Source organism: Vipera ursinii (assembly GCF_947247035.1).
Source record: "Vipera ursinii genome assembly, chromosome: 2".
In the NCBI taxonomy this organism is placed as follows: Eukaryota; Metazoa; Chordata; class Lepidosauria; order Squamata; family Viperidae; genus Vipera; species Vipera ursinii.
In genome coordinates this window covers 240119579-240135335 of record NC_139513.1, presented here as the reverse complement: position 1 = coordinate 240135335, position 15757 = coordinate 240119579, and the positions used below count along the sequence as shown (strand labels likewise).

Here is a 15757-nt window from a genome sequence, read left to right as displayed (position 1 = left end):
TCAGATCTGTCCCACTCCTGCCCAGGCCCCCATAGGCACCCTTGATGCGAACAATGTAGAGCTGGCCACGCCCACCCAGTAAGCCACGCCCACCCTGGTCATACCCACCCGGCCCCCTGAGGGCAACCACAATGCTGATGCGGCCCTCAATGGAATTGAGTTTGACACCCCTGCAGTAGAACTTTGAGGTTTTGAGGTATTTAATGAAATTCACTTTGTTTTCCTTCAGACATTCAAAAGGGTGAATTGTAGCCATCCAAAATGAGGAGGACGATCAGCAAAGGTAAACCCAGGTGAGATTTGCCTGAAGTTGCCATATGCCAGTGTTAGGACTGCATCTCAGCCAGATTGGTTTTACAGCAGCCAATGGCTTGAAATTTCTATCAAAAAGAGGATACAAAACCCACAGTACAAAAGAGCTATCTAGAACTCCCTAGTCAAGAATCCTATGCTTAAACCCCAGATGCAGATATTTAATTCTTGTTTGTAGCCAGTTTTCATCATTCTTGGCATGATGCTAGATCCTGAAAATGTGTTGGCACCTGTTTGTGCCTAAGAACTGTGTAACTATTTCTTAATTTATGGACTGAATCAGTGTATTCAGTCAGTGGCCTCACAATGAAAAACCCTCACAATGAGGCCCTGTCAGGTTTTTGGCAACAGCATCCTGAAAGACATAAAAACAAGTTTAAACACTATCATTTGTGCATAATTCTCTCCTGGCATCTCTCTTCTGCTGCCACAATTTGCAGCCTGAAACCACTTATTTCTCTTCTCCTGCCTCTAGAAATAGTCCAGCCTTAAGTGGATTTAATTCCAACCCAGAAGAGAAACAGCCTTGTCAGGGCTTGGTTGTATGTGTGTGTTTGAAACAACAGGGCTTCCATTTGCTGCACAGCTGCATTGCTTTGAATCTTGGGGCTGAGCCAGAACTCTGTACCCACAGAGAACTGTCTGGAATGATAAATACACAGCTGCCTGTGGAAAGGGCCACAAGCATAATAGATAGCCATGTCTCAACTAGACGTTGTCTGGACCAACACAAACTATTAATCTGCTGTGTGTGTGTGTGTGTGTGTGTGTGTGTGTTAAGTATTGCAAAACATGTGCAAAATGGGGATGGCTGGCAATGAGGGGATAGCAAGAAGCTGTAAATATTTTCCAAAGGTATGTGCCAAAGCTGATTTATGGCCGTTAAGCCCTCTTGTTGCAAATAGTTCATAAAGTGTATGACCTAAGTACTTGCCCACAGGGCCACAATAACATTTATCTAGTATAAATTAATGTGTTTCAACCACTAATTCAATTTGGCTAGCTAATTCTTATGGTTTTGGCTGAGTCTGACCTCTGTAACAAAGCAGAATTCTTACAGAAATGACTCACCATTCTGGCTGTTTTGTTTCAGGCTCCTAAGTAATGTTTGAACAAAGACGTCTATCGGTGGAGCAGCCATAAAACTCTTATCTTGAGAAAAGGTTGGGATCAGCACTAATTGAAACTTCCTTTTCATAGGCGACTGATCAACACCGGCTGTGAACATGAACCAAAAAGGTATTTAGATATACATTATATTACAAAACCAACAAAGCTCTGCAGCTAAAGCCCTCCTATTCAGCAGGGATACAATCTTTCTAGATAGCAAATGATCCAAAACCACTTCTATTTTGAAGATATTTCACAACGCCTAATGAATCCAATCAGCATTATTAGGTTAATCGTCATTTTAATATTATATGAGAAAGGCTGGATCTGAAGGCAGATCTAACATTCCTCATGTACTTAGGTAATGCGAAAGTCCTTGGCTGGTTCAGGCTTTTTGTGCTTAACTGGCTTAGGTCCAGTAGCATCTGCAGCAAACTTCAGTGGTACAAAAATCGTATCCTGTGCACATCATGGCAAAGCCCACATTGCTTATTTGTGTCTTAAGGGTTTCTTTCATTTCACCTGCAGTTCTAATCACATTTAGAATACGTCTGCTGGGTGGTAACTATTAGTTACTACCATTCTAGGTGTGTCCCCAATCTACAGAACTAGAATTCTCTTTTAAGGAGAGGGGGGCATGTTTGTAACTTTAGGAAGAGTGAGGCGTTCATCTTTAGTGATCTAAGTTATTTTTCTAAAAATACCTTTCCTCCCGTACTACAAGAATCTGTTTGAAATTTAGACCGCTTCAGACAGATGAGGTCATAGGCATTGATACAGGCAGAGAGAAGGGGGTGGAAGGACTTTTAAATATAATCAATAGTTTCTGTATGATTGAACAAGGGGGAGTCTGCAGAGAAAACAGATCTTCTCTGTTTCTCAAATGTTCTCGGGCTCACTTCTTTCATCTCATTTTGTGCCTCAAGTCTAAGATGTGAGTAGCTTGTCTGTGGTACATCTTTCTCAATAGGCCTGATTTAGGACTATTAAAAGGCAAGGCACAATTAAAAGAAGCAATGGCAGGCAAGCCTTGATCTTTATTTTAGTCATTGTCAGGATGCTCTAAAGGCCCACCACCAAAAGGATAACTCGGCCTTCTTATAAAAGTACAATTATAGGCCTCCTTTCAAAGAATGCTGACATGTAGGAGAAAAGAAACAGGCACAAAAGAGCAAAGATTTTTTTTTAAAAAAAGAAGAAATTATACAATATGTATAATACAATACTTACAGGAAGAAAATAATTTAGCTTATAAATAACTCAATAGATCATAACCACACAAAATCATTACTCTTCCAACTGTAATAAAAAAACAACCCCAGTTTATTGGCATAGTGAATCCTCATCTGCCATTAAAACTATTTGATAGATCCCATGCATGACGAAATTCAAAGTTCTTCATAGATTAGTAAGGATCATCATAATAAATACAATATAACAGTAGCATGAAATAATTGAAATTCTATAGCGTATGGCAGGGGTGTCAAACTGCCGGTCCACGGGCCGGATGCGTCATCAGGAAACCATGCCCATTCCATTGCCATCAATGGAGAAAAAGCTCCAATACTTCACACAATGTCACGTGACATCGCGGGTTTGACATGTCTGGCATAGGGTGTTTGCAAGGGAGGTTTAAAATAAGTCAAGATGTAATCATGCAGTTGAGGCCTAAACTTTCTTTATTTCTTTCTTTGCTTATTATATTGAAATGCTGCCAAAATAAAAAAAATAATTCTGGCTGATAATACAAAAATAAAAATAAAACAACCACTGTTATAGACAGTCCACATAGACACAAAGCTACAACAGATCTGAGTGACATCAGCCAAATGCTATGCAGACTGGTCACAGAAGCAGCTGAGGGATTGCAAGATGGATTCCCCCTCAGAAGAGAGTTCACCATTCTGTTCAGAACCAATGAATGACAGGTGTCTGATGTTTTAAGGGAGGAAAGGGAAGCATGCTTGGCTGTCTTATTGCCACATCGTAGCCCAAACTCCAATCAGATTCCATTCTAAACTTCCTCCATACATGTCCGAGGCATTGTTTCAGGTCCTTCATCTCCAGAAGGCTTCAATTAACCAAGTCTTCACATAAATAGGACATAATATCCAGTACCTGGCTTGCTTCTTTGTACCAGCCACTCATAGAAATCCCCAAGCAATTCTAAAAACTAGTTGGATCCCTTAGATGCCTGTAAAAGTGCATCAAAATCAGTCTCACTTCCCTGTGGAGGTCCCAGGGAGGCAATCATATGCAACCTGACCAGGGCATGATCTGACCATGGAAATTCCTTCCATTTCCACATCCTTCAAAAGCTGTTTGGGCACTGCCAGATAGCCTGAAATAATTCCATGTTTCTTACTGTGGGCATAATCTCCCAATCCTTATCCAAATCAGCCTCAGAAGCCTGCAAATTGAAGTCACCCAACACCAAAAGACATGGATGTTCCACTACCAATCCCTAGGGCAAATCAAAAAGTTCAAGGAAGGAATTTGTTTGGCAGCAGTAAGATTGGTATATAAGCAAGACTCCTAACTGGTATCCATAGTCCAGCATCAAAAATAGGCACTTTTTGGATTAAAATCTGGTGGAATATGCAGAAGATATTTAAGCAAAGGATAAAGTTTTGTCCGCAGTTGTTCTTATTGGGCATAATTACAGATACTACTGTTGTGGATACCAAGTTGATGCTGAACTTAATTACGGCAGCAAGACTTTTAGTAGGTCAATATTGGAAGAAGGAGGAACTGCCGACTATAGAAGAATGGACTCTAAAAGTTTCTGACCTGGCGGAAATGGCAAAGATTTCGGACTATTTGAAAGACCATTCGCAACAACGTTATATTATGAAGTGGAAAAAGTGGATTGATTATATCCAGAACAAATATGGGACCAAAAAGTTTCATTTAGCATTTGTATAAGTTTTTTTATATGATATTAGTATTGTTTGTAGTCATTTCATATGAGCTAGAGTGTGATAGACTTAATAGTTTATTGTTGTTAACATATGGTTGTTTATGATTGTTTTTACTTTTATACCTTGTATTTAGCTCTGGGAAGTCGGGGAGGGGGGAAGGGGGGGAGGGTTAGGGAGGGTTAGGAAGGGTTGGGTGGAGGGAGGGGGGAAGGGATTGTTAAAGATAAAATGTATTGTAAAACTTTTCAATTAAAAAAAATAGGCACTCACATTCCAATATCTTCACAGTAGTGCACCTGGTTACAATTTGATTGTTTTATTCAGCTGGAACTCACTCTAAACCCTCTCACTAAGAGGAGAAAATTGCTGATGGGTGACTGAGAACAAATTGTTTAACATCTCCAGCACAAACACAGAATGACCATCCCAGAATCTGCATGTAGCAGATGGATTACTGTATGATGTCTAATAAATAGTCATTGTAAGCAAGAAGCATGGTTCTGAGTCACATCCACTTGGTAAGATAAACTTATACAATCCTACCCAACTAAATGGGATATTAGGATTCATTCATGTACTCCATTTCAGTGTACTAGCAAACCCATGTAAAACAGTTTCCTTCACAAGGTAACCCAGGACCATTCTTTGTAAATTGAAAAGTAAAATTTCATTAATGAAAATAATTCTTTTTTTCCCATTTAAGCATGACCGCATTCTTAGAATTTCTCAAACTAGGTGGGGATTTTCCTTTGCAACACAATGAATTCTAAATTCTCTCCTCTGTGTTAAGTGCACAATAGAGTATGTTAATGCCATTTAGGACACATTCTATGCAATTAACACATTTCACCTATGGAGTATTATACAATCTAAAGCAGACATGTCAAACACAAGGCCCGGGGGGGGGGGCAGATCCGGCTCGCGAAGTGGCTTCATGCGGCCTGTGAAGCCATCCTGGAAACAGTGAGGGAACGGCCCCCACTGCCGTGGCCCTGTCCCAGGGACCCTCCTTCTGCTAGAGACCCTCAGATCCTGCCCAGGCCCCGATAGGCACCCTTGATGTGAACGATGTAGAGCTGGCCATGCCCACCCAGTAGGCCATACGCACTCTAGCCACGCCCACCCAGTAGGCCACGCCCACCCAGGCCATACCCACCTGGCCCCCTGAGGGCAACTGCAATGCTAAAGGGTTTCCTCATCCTGGCTTGGTACATGACTAATGCAATTCCTCCAGCTTTTTTTGTTTGTTTGTTTGTTTGTTTGTTTGTTTGTTTGTTTGTTTGTTTGTTTGTTTTTGGGCAAAGGCTATTATATGAGATGGTAAATTTTCTTAAACAGAAAGCGTCAAATTAGCTGTAAAGGAAATGAAAGCATTTTCTTATATGTTCCAACATGAAGCAAAATATACTCTGTGATCCTCAAAAATCAATAATCCAAGAGAATTTAATAGTGAGGTAGTATACATATATCCTGGATTCATAAATATATACATACTGTATGAAAGAGATTCTCTTCCTTCCTTCCTTCCTTCCTTCCTTCCTTCCTTCCTTCCTTCCTTCCTTCCTTCCTTCCTTCTCAATTTAGTTCTTGTTCAAAACACATTACAGGATTAAGTGGGAGCTTTTTCAGGACTGCACACAAAGAAGTGCTAGATTTCAAAGTTTTCCCAATTCCCAGTCAGTGAACAGATTATTACAATACAACTCAGGGCCATTTAGTTGAGATGGGAACTTTGCATATATACTACCTGCTGTCAAAGCCGTCCGCGCTGAAAGAACCAGATGACAAAACGTGGTACGGTCAACAACGAGGATTTCTTTACTCACGAAAACTCCAGGTATCTACAAAGTCAGCGTTGGGAGGTAGTCGCCCCAACGTGTCTTTAATACAGTGTGGGTAATCAGCCCCACCCTTTCCCATGCAAACCAGCATCTGGCTGGCCCTGGATAAATCCCACCCTCTTCCCGTCTCCTCACGCGTCTCCCATCTCCCTGCACCCAAGCTCCCACAATGACTTCCTGCCAAGAATCAGGTAAGTGTATGTCCCTAACCTTCCTGTCATGCCCCCCAGCCCTCCTAACATGCTCCCCTCCACCTCCCAGTGCATAATCGCCATAGACCCTTCGGCAACCCCCTCCTGCAGGCCCCACGACAGCCTGTTATCCGAACTTAATCCCAGCTCGCTCAGCGTCTCTGCCGAGGAACAGGCAGCTGGGGAGATGCAGAAGGTCCGGTGGCTGCCCTCCTGGATGCCTGCGGGTCCTTTTGGTAGTCCCATTGACGCAGGCGCGCCTGCAGGCCCTGGAGCAGCTCCTTGTCGGGGAAATGGCTGCAGATCCTGCGCGGCTGCCCGTGGTATCTGGTGCTCAGCCGGCTGCTGGAAATGCTGTTCCCAGGTGGGTTCAGCAACAGGGCTGTGTGGGCAGGCAGTTTGCGCAGCCTTCCCCCGACACCCCTCGCGATGTCGAGCCCATGGGGCTTGACACCTGCCTTCTGCTCCCTGGATTGTGGTGCCTCCATTTTCTTTTCTTTTCTTTCCATTATTATCTTAAAAGAAAAAAGCTAACACCTTCTGCATTGACTAGATAGCTTATACAGGCACAAGAACCTGTATATGTTCAGATAATACTAAACTATAACTCCCAACAATTAATTTAATTTAATTTAATTTATTGAGATTTTTATACCACCCTTCTCCCAAAGGGACTCAGGGCGGTTCACAGGGCATAAATATAAATAACAATACAAACATTAAAAGACAATTAAATCAATGCCCAAGTTAAAACCAGAATAATAAAACAAGCCTATATAAAAAAACCCATGTACCCCCATCAGGCCAGACCCGCTAGTTCAAATAAATGGGTCTTCAACCCGCGACGGAAGGATCGGAGGTCTGATGCCATCCGGAGCTCTACCGGCAGTTGGTTCCATAACGCTGGAGCACCCACAGAGAAGGCCCTCCCCCTGGGGGCCACCAGTCGACATTCCTTGACAGGAGGCACCCTGAGGAGGCCCTCTCTGTGGGCGCGCACAGGGCGGAGGGGAGTCGACGCCGGCAGCAGGTGGTCCTCGAGGTATCGCGGACCCATGCCATGTAGGGACTTAAAGATCATAACCAAAACCTTGAACCCTACCCGGAAGACAACTGGTAACCAATGCAGCTCACGGAGCAAGGGTGTAACATGGGAGTACCGGGAAACTCCCAAGACAACTCTCGCGGCCGCATTCTGTACCAGTTGGAGCCTCCGAGTAGTCTTCAAGGGAAGTCCCATGTAGAGAGCGTTACAGTAGTCTAGGCGAGAGGTCACGAGCGCATGAGTGACCGTACATAAGGCCTCCCGGTCCAGATAGGGCCGCAACTGGCACACCAGGCGAACCTGGGCGAAAGCCCCCCTAGTCACGGCCACTATGTGATCCTCCAGAGTGAGTCGTGAATCTAGGAGGACTCCCAAGTTGCGAGCCCTATCCACAGGGGGTAAAAGCTCACCCCCCATAGAAAGAGGTGGAACATCCCAGGTGTCCCGGGAAGCCGGAATGTACAGCCACTCAGTCTTGTCAGGGTTGAGTTGAAGTCTGTTCCTCCCCATCCAGACCCGAACCGCCTCCAGGCAACGGGACATCACAGCGAGGGCATCACTGGGGTGGTTTGGGGTCGAAATAAAAAGTTGGGTATCATCAGCACATTGATGATACCCAACTCCAAAACCACGAATGATCTCACCCAGCGGTTTCATATAGATGTTGAACAGGAGAGGCGAGAGGACCGACCCCTGAGGAACTCCACAAGCGAGAGTCCTAGGGGTCGACCTCTGCCCCCCTGCCAACACCGACTGCGAGCATCCCAGGAGATAGGAGGAGAACCACTGAAGAACCGTGCCTCCCACTCCCAATCCCCTGAGACGCTGCAGCAGGATACCATGGTCGATGGTATCGAAAGCCGCCGAGAGGTCTAATAGGACTAGGACAGAGGAATATCCCCTATCCCGAGCCCTCCAGAGATCATTCACCAGAGTGACCAATGCCGTCTCCGTGCTGTGCCCGGGCCTGAAACCCGATTGGTAAGGGTCCAGATAATCCGCTTCATCCAGGACCAGAGGGAGCTGATGCGCCACCACACTCTCAACAACCTTCGCAAGGAAGCGAAGGTTGGAGACTGGATGAAAGTTGTTCAATACAGCTGGGTCCAAGGCAGGCTTCTTGAGGAGAGGTCTCACCACCGCCTCCTTCAAGATGGTGGGGAAATAAGCCTCGCTCAAAGAAGCAGATATAACCGCCTGGAGCCAGCCTCGTGTCCTCTCCCTAGCTGCATAAACCAGCCAAGAAGGGCACGGGTCCAATAAACATGTGGTGGAACTCAGCTTCCCCATAATCCTGTCCACTTCATCAGGGGTCACAGAATCAAACTCCTCCCAGATAACATTGACAAGACCGCCCGCGTCCTGATCGCCAGACTCTGCCCAGCTGGAGTCCAAACCGGTCCGGATCCGAGCGATTTTATCCGACAGATGTTTTTTTTTTTTAATTGAAAAGTTTTAAAGTACAGTTTTCCATTAAAAAAAACCCCCCTTCCCCCTCCCTATACCCCCCCTACCTCCCCCCAACCTCCCTCCCTCCCCTCCTCCCTCCCCCCCTCCCCCCCGACTTCCCAGAGCTAAATACAAGGTATATGTATATAAAAAAGCAATCATAAACAACCATATACTAAAAACTATAGATTCTAAAATCCATCACTCTCTAGCTTATATAGGATAAAACACACCTTAACCATGATAAATATATCTAAAAAAAACTAGAATAAAAAAAGAAGGAGAAACGAAAGAAGACTCATTTGAATGCTACATAAAACTTCTTGACCCTATACTTGTTCTGGATAAACTCAATCCATTTTCTCCATTCCATAATATAACGTTCTTGCGAATGATCTTTCAAATAGGCTGAAATCTTCGCCATCTCTGCCAGGTCGGAAACCTTTAAAGTCCATTCTTCTATAGTCGGCAGTTCCTCTTTCTTCCAATATTGACCTATCAAAAGTCTTGCTGCCGTAACTAAATTCAACATCAACTTAGAGTCCACAACTGTAGCGTCAACAATTATTCCCAACAAAAAAAATTGCGGACAAAACTTTATCCTCCGTTTAAAAATCTTCTGCATATTCCACCAGACTTTTATCCAAAAAGCCTTAACCTTCTTACATGTCCACCATATATGAAAATATGTTGCATCTTCATCGCCACACCTCCAACATTTAGGCTGGTATTTCGGATACATACTTGCAAGCTTTTTGGGATCTAAATGCCATCTATAAAACATTTTGTAAAAGTTCTCTCTTAGATTTTGAGCTTGAGTAAATTTTACATTCCTCACCCAAATCTTCTCCCACGTGTCCATTGTAATAACTTCCTGAATGTTTTGGGCCCATTTTATCATGCAGTCCTTAACAAGCTCCGTTTCTGAATCAATCTCTATCAATGCAAGATATGTCCGTTTAATATGTGCTGGTCCCTGGTTTCTAATTTGCTTTATCAAATTTTCATCAGTCATTGTAAATCCATTCTTCTGGTCTTCTTTCCACCTGGCCCGTAACTGAATATATTGAAACCAAGTTTGGACAACCTTCTCTTCTCGCAACAGGCTATATGATTTCAAGCACCAAATATTCCTTTCCAAACTTAAAATCTCCTTGTACGTAGTCACATCATGTTTAAAGCCAGCATGTATATTTTCTATTGCGTGTTTTGGAATTGCCCACAATGGTATCTTGCTGCTTAACTTATGTCTATACTTCTTCCAAACTCTCAGCAATGCCTGTCTTAAAATATGCATCCTAAACACAGTATCTACCTTCTTATCATACAACAAATATGCATGCCAGCCAAACAACAAATCATGGCCCTCAAGATTTAATAACCTCAATTGCGTCAAATTAATCCAATCGCTTATTCCTACTAATGCAGCAGCTTCATAATATAATTTCAAATTAGGCAACTTAAGGCCACCTCTCTCACGAGTATCCTGCATAATCTTAAGTTTAACTCGTGGCTTTTTCCCTGCCCAGACAAATTTATTGATACCACGCTGCCATTCCTCCAAATTAGAATCTTTCTTAAGAATCGGTATCATTTGAAATAAAAATAAAAATTTGGGCAGGACATTCATTTTCACTGCTGCAATCCGTCCCAGCAAAGACAATTGCAATTTATGCCAACTCTCCAATTCTTTTTGAATTTTCCCCCATAATTTTTCATAGTTATTTTTATATAACTTTGTATTAGAGGGCGACAAAATCACCCCCAGATATTTAACCCTTTTAACAATCTCAAATCCAGTTAATCCTTCTAAGAGAGCCTTCTGTGAAACTGTCATATTTCTAGCCAAAATTTTAGTTTTCTGTATATTTACTTTAAATCCAGAAACTTTCCCATATTGTGTTATTATCTCCATCAGGTCCACAACAGAGTTCTCTGGCTGGGTCACTGTAACAACCAGATCATTGGCAAATGCTCTCAATCTATAATCCTGATCTCCAACTTGTATTCCCTTAATTTTTTCTGAATTCCGAATCTTGGCCAATAGTATCTCTAATGTTAACACAAATAACAAGGGCGATAACGGACACCCTTGCCTTGTGCCCTTCTCAATATTACATACTGCTGTCAAGCTATTGTTAACTATAATTCGGGCAGTTTGTTTTTGATATAATGCCCTAATCGGCTGTAAAAAATTTTCCCCAAAATCCATTTTATCTAAAACTTTCAACAAAAATTGCCAATTCAATTGATCAAAAGCCTTTTCAGCATCTAAAAAGATTAGCGCTGCAGAGATCTGGTTGTGCCTTTCCAAAAACTCTAACACATCAACTATATGTCTCACATTATTTTTCATTTGCCTACCACTAATAAACCCCGTTTGATCCCCATGAATCACCTGTTGCAGGACCCTCATCAGTCTATTAGCCAAGACCTTAGCAAATATCTTATAGTCTGTATTTAAAAGCGATATCGGTCTATAATTTTTAACTTGAGTAGCATCCTGGTCTTCCTTCGGAATCAAAGAAATAAAAGCTGTTCTCCAAGACGGGGGCACCTCTCCCCCCCTCTGGATTGTCTGGAACAGTTCCTTTAACGGTTTTATCATCTCTAATTGATTTTATCCGACAGATGTTGACTAAACTCCTCGGCACGACCCTGCAAGGGATCCTCCCTCACCTCCTGATTAAGAAGGGAGTGAGTCACCCTAAACAAGGCGGCCGGGCGATTATCTGCGGACGCGATGAGGGTGGAGAAGTAATTACACCTCGCCTCCCTCATCGCAGCGAGATAAGACCTAATGTAGGTTCTTAACCGCAATCGGTCGGGTTCAGATCGGCTGGACCTCCAGCAGCTCTCTAGCCCCCGTTTCCGACGCTTCACCTCCCGGAGCTCCGTGGAGAACCATGGAGCTCGCTGGGATCTGCGCCGGGTCAGGGGCCACAAGGGTACAACCTGGTCGAGTGCCTCAGTGGCTGCCCTTTCCCAGGCTTCCACTAAGGCATCCACCGAGCTGTGAGCAATGGAGGCAGGTGGGGACCCCAGCGCCGCTTGGAATCTATCAGGATCCATTAGGCGTCTGGGGCGGTACCATCTAGTTGGCTCCGTACCCCCACGGCGGGGGGGTGGCAAAATGGAAGACCAGCCACAGGAGGTGATGATCGGTCCATGACAGGGGCGTAATAAATGGAAAGCCCCCACCAAGATCATCTAACCACCGTCCAGATAAGAAAATCAGGTCAAGGGTGTGGCCTCCCTCATGAGTTGGCTCAGAAATTACCTGCGTCAGGTCCATGGCCGTCATGGAAGCCATGAACTCCCGAGCAAGCTCAGATGAACCTCCCAGGGATGGTAGGTTGACGTCTCCCAAAACTATAAGTTTGGGGAACTCAACCACCAACCCCGAGAGGATATCGAGCAGCTCGGGCAGGGCTGCCGCTACGCGACTAGGCGAAATGTACACGAGCAGCAAGCCCAACTGCGCCCCAGAGCCAAATCTCATAAAGAGAGACTCACACCCGACTATCTGAGGAACGGTGGTCTCCCGCGGACATAAGGTCTCCCTAACAATCACCGCCACACCCCCACCCCTACCCTGAGCTCGAGGCTGGTGTAGCACCCGGAAGCCTGGTGGGCAAAGGTCAACCAAAGGGACCCCACCCTCTGGGCCCAACCAAGTCTCCGTGATGCAAGCCAGGTCCGCATGCTCACCCTCAACTAAATCCCTAACAAGGGGAGCTTTGTTAACCACGGACCTGGCATTCAGGTACACCAGCCTGAGCTCAGGAGGCTGCACATCCTCGCTCCCGGAACCTCGGGAAAGAAGCAGAGGGTCGGAGCGCCCCACCGCTTGCAAATAGCGGAGACGGCGCTCCCGGTAACGATATGGCCCCCTGTCTATCCGCCTGCTGCCATTCCCGTCGTGGGAATTGGTAATCCCAGTCAATATGACAACTCTGAGGGATGCTGGGAACTGTACTTCAGAGAAATTGGGAATATTACAAGTTTCTCATCCTAAACTACATTTTGACACTGAAACATTTAGTATGTTTTATATTTCACTGTATTGCTTTCCCCCCTATTTTAGGAGTCTTTTATTTATTTAATCAATTTCTTCAGGGAAATCTAGTTCAAAATTAGTATAGACACTTTGGAAATCATTTTGGTGATGCTACAGTTGTCCATAATGTAATAATCCTATTTCAGACAGTTTTCTTCCCCTGTAATCTATTAGTCACTTGAAACATCACACAAAATTATAAATGATTAAGAATCTGAAATAATGTGAGATATAAATATACAAAGAAATATTCAAGGGAAAAAAACAGCAATGGCAGTTGGCATTTTTTCTGTCTAAAAAAATGATGTACTTGGTTTGGGAAAAATAAATGTCCTTGTTTTGGAAGCAATTATATGTATGCACACAAAGTACACATACAGTGTATGCTGTCAACTATCTTAACCATTCTATACTGAGAGACTAATTAGGAATGGTTGTTTTTTCTAGAAAGGAATTATAGCATTTATTCAGGAAAATATAAATGTAATTAGTTGTGTCATGTGTTCCCTAAAAAAATCTTCGGATATTTATCTGAGCTATATTATATTGCAGAAGAAAATCAACCTCAGTGAGTTGTGACTGATTTCTTTTGCAGAAACTAAAATATTTCTCAAATTTGCCTTAGCCCTTGATGGAAAAAGAGTAGGTTTATTGATAGAGGGTTAAATGCAACAATCTAGCTATGTCATAATTAGTATTTAATTTAAACAACCCTCACTTGAAATAGTGTATTATATTATTATGCATGAAGCAGTCTTCTCTAATTATAGCCTCTGATATTATACCCCACAATAATACAGAAGCAGATATATACATAGCCCTTCACAGCTCCCTGCTTCTAAATGCCAAAAGAAATTTGTTATGAAGTTTTCAAATAAATGTTCATAGATGTTTATGAATTCTTCTATTGTGCTGGAGGAATGTATAGACCTAATGACCGTTGTGTCAGGACTACAGATAATAAACAGGTTTCCTGCTGTTTCAAACCTAAACTAATTCTGCATGACTAGCATATATTAGAGAAGAATATTATTTATTTATTTATTATTTATTTTATTTTTGGGACTTATATGCAGCCCTATCTCCCGAAGGACTCAGGGCAGCTAACAACAATAAAAAACAACAATACAAAAATTAAAAAAGAATTAAATAACATGCTAGGTGGGCAGACAATAACAGCAAAATAAATATAAATAAATATAAACAACAATGACATGACATGTCTTGATAGTTTCCCAATAAACTATCTTGTAAAAAGAACAGCTTACTGTCAACAAAATCAGGTAATGGTTAAATATTTTTACATCTCGATAACTTGAATTTTAATTCAATCCACTCTCTAATCAATTAAAATGTAACATTCCCTTTAATGTATCTAGGGTCCTACATGAGGTAACTAGTTGGAAGAGATTGAAAGTGGAGAAGTTTCATAAGATGAATGAAAGAAAGAAAAAATGAAATATAAGTAATTTGGAATTAACTGTAATAAATAATTTAAAATGTTTGTTAAATAAAGATCTATGTGACTAATTAATAAATGCCACCTGATCAGCTGCTTTCTACCAGACCAGGTGCTATCTACCCAACCTGGGTAAGTTCATGGCTACTGCCTATATCTCATTATCATGTTGTCCTTTGCCCTCTGTATTCTCTGTATTTGGTAATAGTATGAATAAATAGCTTCTGCAGATAATGATACATTTATATGTTCGATCCGGCAAAGAATGGATTGTAATGGCTTCAAACTGTGATGTAGTAATGGTAAATCACAGAAGTGATATCAACATATCTATATTGGGACATTCAGAAAAGAGACCTAGAAACTTGTCTTACCTCACAGGCTTGGAAGGAAGCATGGTGGCTCAGTGGCTTAATGAGATGGTCTTTGCTCCAGAGTTTGAGTTCTAGCAGGGTGGCAGGTTGAACTCCTATCACCTACCTCACTTCTGCCCACCTAGCATGGTGAATGCATGTTCTATGTGAGTAGATAAATAGGTACCACTTTGGTAAGGAGATGAGCTGGTGCCCCGTGTAGGAGGTCAGATTCCTGCCAGCTCTGAACCTTCCCAGTTGCAATGCCCGTATGCGAGGCTGCTTTGGTGGAGGAAAAGTGCCTTGGATGATGCCACAGGAAGAGCTGCTCACCTTTCTTTCTGGTGCGAAGCTATCTCACGCTCCTGTGGCACACCTTGGGAAGCCTGGAAGCATGTACCACAACAGAGCTAGTAAATTGGCAGTCAAAGAATTACTTTGCATTTGTATTGTAGTCTCCTAGCTAATGCAACAATGTCATATGCTAAATAAACAAACAAACAATTTTTTATTTATTTTATTTTAATTCCATTTATATCCCGCCCTTCTCCGAAGACTCAGGGCGGCTTACAAGCTTTGCAGTAGCCTTCATTCTATGTATATGCCTGCTTATTAGGGCTTTCACACACACCCCAAGCGGCATTATTACAAAGTCAGCTTATTGCCCCAACAATCTGGGTCCTCATTTTACCTACCTCGGAAGGATGGAAGGCTGAGTCAACCTTGAGCCTGGTGGGACTCGAACCTGCACTAATTGCAGGCAGCTGGTGTTACTTAAGGAGGCATTAGCCCACCGCTCCACCAAGGCTTGGAATTGCAGACACCTTTCCTCTGCTGTGACTTCTGTCATTATTATGTTATGATACCCAACTTTATTGCTCCAAACCAAGCAACACCAAACAGAAATAATCAGAAGTCTTGATTATTATCTAACTTTGATAACAGAATGGATAAAGGAGAAGAAACTCTAATTTAATCCATGCAAGTATGGAAATATTCTTGGCAACCTAATGAAA

At 42.8% G+C, this 15757-nt stretch overlaps 1 long non-coding RNA gene across 1 annotated transcript; it reads right to left on the bottom strand.

The window, feature by feature from the left end:
- Positions 1 to 521: 521 nt before the first annotated feature.
- On the bottom strand, positions 522 to 15121 carry LOC310635519. The gene is made up of 3 exons (XR_014491442.1): positions 14763 to 15121; positions 1384 to 1530; positions 522 to 667 (listed from the first exon to the last, which is right to left on the bottom strand). It is a non-coding gene; the product is annotated as an uncharacterized lncRNA (long non-coding RNA).
- Positions 15122 to 15757: the final 636 nt, after the last annotated feature.